Source organism: Elephas maximus, chromosome 20 (assembly GCF_024166365.1).
Source record: "Elephas maximus indicus isolate mEleMax1 chromosome 20, mEleMax1 primary haplotype, whole genome shotgun sequence".
Classification (NCBI taxonomy): domain Eukaryota; kingdom Metazoa; phylum Chordata; class Mammalia; order Proboscidea; family Elephantidae; genus Elephas; species Elephas maximus.
The window spans coordinates 79,252,837-79,259,553 of NC_064838.1; the positions used below are offsets into that span (position 1 = coordinate 79,252,837).

General features: G+C 36.2%; 1 pseudogene; it reads left to right on the plus strand.

Moving 5' to 3' along the window:
• Positions 1–5,424: 5,424 nt before the first annotated feature.
• Positions 5,425–6,382, plus strand: LOC126063781 (olfactory receptor 5F1-like; annotated as a pseudogene).
• Positions 6,383–6,717: the final 335 nt, after the last annotated feature.

Below are 6,717 nucleotides of genomic sequence, written 5' to 3' on the forward strand. Positions count from 1 at the left end.
AACTCTTTGTACAGCAGTCTGGAGAATGCTTTCTTGCTGTGGATCCTACACAAACTTGCTTACCTTTGAGAAGATTCACTTCGTGTGGCAGAAGTGAACTCACTCATGTAGGATATGTAGCCTCCAAAACGGGAAGGGGCCTACGAATTAATTGCTTTTCATGGTAGGTGGTGGTGGAGAGTACAAATTTGAACAAAGTATGCTTCCATTTGGTGAGGATATCCCAACGTGACCAAGATGACTAGACTCATAGAAAGTACCCCAAGGGAGAGGTGGTGGTGGTGATGTTTGTCACATCCTTGTATTTTTATTTTCACATACTTGCATTACTTAGCAAGGCATCTAGATTGTGGATATTTCCTGTTTACACATTATATTAACCTTCTGGTGGACAGGTGAGCCATTTCATGGGAAAGCAAGAAGCAAACTCTTCCCCTCTCCCACCCCCGCTGCCTCGGATTTAGAAATTTAGAGACAGGTACTGAATTTTTTACTGAAAGTTCTTTGCTTCTCCTGCATCCCCACCCCCAAATAAAAAAAGGAAGAGTAATTTTGGAGGTATGATTGCTTTTTGTGGGATATGAAGGTAAAAAAGCATTATCCATAGCAAAAGCTGCATTCAGGGCACCATGTGCTGTATTTAAGAGGACAATATATGGAATAGCAGGGAAAAATCAAAGTATGCAGCTTATTAAATTCATAAAAATAATTCCCTGTTGTTCTGAAGATAGTGTAGCGGCAAAACTAAGGAGTTAAAATACAGTTGAGTAAGAATCAACACTACTAAGATTTTGATATTGGTACTGTGCTGTAAAGAGTTAACTTAGCAACCTTGACTACTACCCAAAGCCTGTACAATCCAAAGATCTTCAGATCTGGCCCTTGACTATCTCCTGGGAAGTCAGCTCTGAGTACTTGAATGTCCTGCCTGATAAGAGTGTCTTTTTATACCTGATTTCTTGGGCCACGTAGGTAGTTTATACTACTAACAAAGTGATTTACTCTGAGTGACTATTTTCTGTTTGTTTTTTTGTCTTTCTGTATGCCTGCTTTCGGCCATACTATATCTTTTTGATCTCTGGGGATATATAGGCTAAAGACTGAATAGCTAAGGTCAACCACACCTGTGCTTCCTACCTACATGACTGATCCTGAATAAATGGAAGCCGGTGCTCAGATGAGCTTCCCTGTTTGGCAATATTTTTTACACGTTGTCACAAAACATTGCTTAGAGAATTAAGCACTCTCTGTTGTATTTCACTGGAAGGAGACAACTGGAAGTTCAAGCCTGGTTTCTCCTGGGCTCCTCCTTATGTGCCTTTTTCCTTGCCAATTTCAGCATGTATCCTGTCACTGTAGTAAACTATAATGATGACTATAATGACTTTATTGAGATCTGTGAGATCATTAAACCTGAGAGTGACCTTTGTGACCTCTGACCTGGGTATTACATTCTGAAAATATCTTCGTGTGTTTTGTTCTTCTTTTTAAATTAAGATTTTAAAGATTCAACATAACTTAATTCTTCTGTATAAAAAAATAGAACTTAAAATCTACATGTATTTCAGCAACAGAAATGGTTACAAAAAGACCTATTTTTCCTATACTCTCATCTTTAAAATGTATTACATGAATTTCCCTTATTAGTACCAAGAATCTTATTAGAGTAAAATGTTAGCATCCTGAGAATAATCCTTGTATAAATGACATACATAAAAATGTTCTCAGTCTAAGAACCAATGATATATAAAACTAATCATTTATAAACGGAATAAGGAGCCCTGACAGTGCAAACGGTTAAGTGCTCTGCTGTGAACCAAATGGGGATAAGCTCCTGGGAAGAAGAAACTGGTGATCTGTTTCCCTAAAGATTGCTATTGCTCTTGTCAAGAAAACCTTATGGAACAGTCCTACTCTGTCACATGGGACTGTTGTAAGTCAAACACAACTTGACAGCACCCAACAACAAAAACAACATAAAACTGAATGAATTAAAGGATTTTTAAATTTATACCTTAAAATATAAAGAAATTCATTTATTTATTCATTATTTCATCTACATATATTTATTGACTAGCTACTACATGGCAGGCACTGTTTTATTTTACTGGATTGTGATTTTAAAATTTTGTGCTCTGAGAAAGTTTATTAGGAAAGTAAAAAAGTGGAAAAAAATAAACAGGTAACTGATAATGGTAAATACTGCTATGAATGTGTCCTATGAATACAATTAAAAAGGTTTTTGTAATTAATGGCTTCATGATCCCTTTGAAGTTTAGGTAAGTTTTTAAATTTTTTTTAATTATAGAGAAAATGACAATCATTTAATAAAATCAAGATATATGGAACTCTGAATCAACAAGAATAAAGTATCATCTTTTTTTAATGTAAACCAATGATTAAGAAAAAAATTTAGCTCATTTCAATATACCTTTTCAAACTACTTTTTTACATAGTTTTTTTTTAATAGTTAAGTAAATAAACATGCAAAAATATGGAACTTACTCTACAACTCATAAACTTCCATTTGATGAGTACCCAGTTTATACTGAGTCAAGAAACTATAATTGCCAGAATACTAGAATGTATCTTCTAAGCATCTTCAGTGTAAACTAGTATCTGAATTATCTAATAAGATAGAAGAGAATAAGAATAAAAATACAGATAATAAATATATAAATACAGATAATGCAGGTTGAATAGATGTGTAAATTCTTCAGAGTCTTCAATAAATTAATAAGTGAAACAAGTCCTTTGGATTTAGCAAAAAGCAGGTAGCCGCTACCATTCAAAACAAAGGTACTTGTGGTGAAGACACACTATAGAAGGTCTTCATTGTTGGTAGTTGTTGTTGTCTAGTCAACTGACTCAGAACAACAGAAAAAAATATTGCCTGGCCCTGTGACATCTTCATGATCATCGGGTTCTCAAATTTATGGTTGTCTCTACTCAAAGATCTGTTTCCCATTCCTCCTGTCTTTAGAAAATAATTCTAGTAAGCTCAACATTTTAGCTCTTAAAATATTCACTTTTACATAACACAAACACATATATTGTTACAAAAAATACCAAGAACATTTGTTATCATCAAGCCAATTTTCCAAGCTACCTTTCTAGTCCTCTCTGGTCCATTTTTTTAAAAAATTTCTACTACTGTAGTACTCTATGTTGTTTGTCTATATTTCCCACATTATCAGAGGAGATATAGGTAGCAGAACAGTAAAGTTTGTACCTGTGAACATTATACCCTTGCTGGTAAAATGATCCCTTAAGGTGTCCTCCAAGAATGAAGAACACCAAAGACATAAGGGAAAGATGAGCACAAGAGACAGAAAGAGCCAGAGAATACATCAGCCTGAAACTAGAATAACTAGGTGGCACCCGGCTACCAACGATGACTGCCCTGACAGGGAACACAACAGAGAATCCCTGATGGTGCAGGAGAACAGTGGGATGTAGATTTTAAATTCTCATAAAAAGACCAGACTTAATGGTCTGACTGAGACTAGAGGAACCCCAGAGGTCATGGTCTCTGGACCCTTTGTTAGCCCAAGATTGGAACCATTCCCAAAGCCAACTTTTCAGACAGGGATTGGACTAGACTGTAAAACAGAAAATGATACTGGTGAGGACTGAGCTTCTTGGCTTAAGTAGATGCATGAGACTATGTGGGCAACTTCTTTCCCCAGGTGAGATGAGAAAGCAGAGGGGGACAGAAGGTGGTTGAAAGGACATGGGGAACACAGGGTGGAGAGGAGTGTGCTGTCTTATTAGGCCAAAAGCAGTTAGGAGTACATATCAAGGTGTGTGTAAGTTTTTGTATGAGGCTGACTTGATTTGTAAACTTTCACTTAAAGCACAATAAATAATAGTAATAATAATAAAAAAAAGATATTCCTCCAAGTCTGACAAAGTTTTATGCAAATAGATTTTCCTTGCGTATGGACATCCAATGAGGTTTATCACATCTTTTTTCGCTTGTGAATTTGGTCTAGAAATACTATTGTATGACCCCTTATAGAATGATAGTCACCGACAGTAATTGCAAACAACCAAGAAAAAAAGAGTTGAAATCATAAAAATAAATTTGGTATGGTTATCTAGTTTCCTATCTGCTCAGGCAAGAGTATTTCTTTGAAGATGGTCACAAAGAATACTAGGTAGTTTCCCATTCTCCTTAATTTCACTGGGGAGCAGAGCTGAATTGTAAGTTAAATTTACCCAGATGTGCACACACAGACTAAAGAAAAGTACAAATTTGGTAGTGCTCTATCTATTCCTTTGGAATAAGCTAAAAATACCAAGAAAGAAGAAATGTAAACAGTCAATTAAAAATTGAATTATCTGCCTTTGGTGAAGAACTTTAATATAACACGGAGAGCAGAAGCCACACTATGACGCCAGCTCCACAGGTCTGATTCCAACAGCTTTGAAGTACATATACATATGTTCAGTGTCATATTGTATTTCCTTTTGAGATTAAGCTTTCTGTCTTTAGAGAATTGACTTCACAATTAATACCTACATCTAATCCCCATAGCTCCTCAATCCTCTTGAAGGAAAACAAAATAAAAGTACCTTAACATGTGTTTACTCAGAAGGTATCTCAAAATTTACAAGAAGGTAATTCATCTTTACACTGCATTTAAAAAAGAATTAAATTTTTCTTTTTTAACCTCCAAATGAGAACCTTAATATTAATGAAATTGATAGACTACACAGGTAAGATACTCTCTGGGAAGGACGTTCTAAGGATTTCATACTGTTGTTCACTGGGGTGCAGAAATACCCTATCTGCTATTAAATGACATTAATTTGGTATATGTGTCATCCTCGTAACAAGAACAACCATTTGGCTCACTGTACAAAATTATTCTTAAATGTATAATGCGTGTCAAAGTATCTCTCAGATTTAATTGTCAAAATTTTTCCTACTTAGGGTTATACAAAAGCTATTTCTAGGGGGGAATGTATGAATTTTGGAGAGATGATCATAGTGGTTTTAAGGGAGAGAAAACATTATCTTTGAGTTAAATCTACATAACCGTAAAAAGAACCAAAGAAACTTCAGCAAGAATATTTCTATCCTTTACATTTTAATGTGGGCTGGCATACAAAGAAGAGAACAACCAATGTTACATTTGCAGAAGCTGAACTGGAGTCTGTGGACTTAGATAAGTGATTTAAAAGTCCTCCAACCCAGTTTCAAAACAGAAAATCCTTTGTTAAAATACATTTTCCAGTAGTACTCTATTTTTCCTCTTACTTCAGTCATTTCATTTACTATTCCATGTTATCCTAGGTTTTTATTTTTTTTTCCATATGTAAATATCCTTATTGACATTTCAACTTCTTCCTGTAAGCTTTTGGAGAGGGAAATATTTACACTTGATCCAAAGTTTAAACAAAATCTCTTTGTAACAAATGACCAGAAAAAATCATACCTCACTGACTGAGTTCATCCTGCTGGGATTAGCAGATGCCCTGGAGCTACAGATCATCCTCTTTTTGCTCTTTGTTGTGATTTACACACTCACAGTCCTGGGGAATGTGGGGATGATCCTGCTAATCAGGGTGGACTCTCGGCTTTACACACCCATGTATTTCTTCCTGGCTAACTTGTCCTTTGTGGGTGCTTGCTACTTGTCTACCATCACCCCAAAGATGCTGGTAGATCTATTGTCTGAGAAGAAAACCATCGCCTTTGCTGGCTGCTTCCTGCAGATGTATTTCTTTATTGCCCTGGCAACAACTGAATGCATCCTCTTTGGGTTAATGGCCTATGACCGCTATGTGGCCATATGTAACCCACTCCTTTACTCCTTAATCATGTCCAGGACAGTCTGCCTTAAAATGGCAGCTGGGGCCTTTACAGCAGGATTGCTGAACTCCATGGTTAACACAAGTTATGTAAGCAGCTTACCATTCTGTGGTTCCAATATCATCCATCACTTCTTCTGTGACAACCCCCCCTCTTTTTAAGCTCTCTTGTTCTGACACACACCTGAATGAAAGCATCTTTTCCACTTATGCTGGTGTGAATATGGTCGGTGCTCTGCTGGTCATCCTGACTTCCTACTCCTACATTCTCTTCTCCATCTTTCATATGCATTCAGGGGAGGGGAGGTGCAAAGCATTCTCAACTTGTGCCTCCCACTTGACTGCTATAATTCTGTTCTATGCAACTGCCATCTGTACTTATCTGCATCCCAGGTCTAGTTACTCCCTGAGTCAGGATGAAGTGGCTTCTGTGTTGTACACAGTAGTGATCCCCATGATGAATCCCCTGATCTACAGCCTCAGGAATAAGGAAGTAAAGAAGGCTTTGTGGAATGTGACTACCAGGAAAAAAACCCCTTCATTTCTGCTGCTGCCTGGTTAATTTTTCTGAACTAAATTGAGTATTTAGTTATTTCCCGAACAAAATTAAGTTTTTGATTAACTTCCAAGGGCTAATTCAAACATACAGGTTCTCATTAGAATATTTTCAAAGTAAAAACATTCTTTTAATACTCAAATATCTGTATCTAATTAGAGATAAGATAAATTAGACAAATAATAACAGGGGCATGGATGTTTATGTTAAAATCAGTCTATATGGTCACTGGGTCTTTTAAAATAGAACTTATTTATAATGCACACTTGGCTGTAGAAAAAAGGAGATTAAGTATTTAGAGACAAAAGGCACAATATCACATAGAACTAGCCATATAGAAT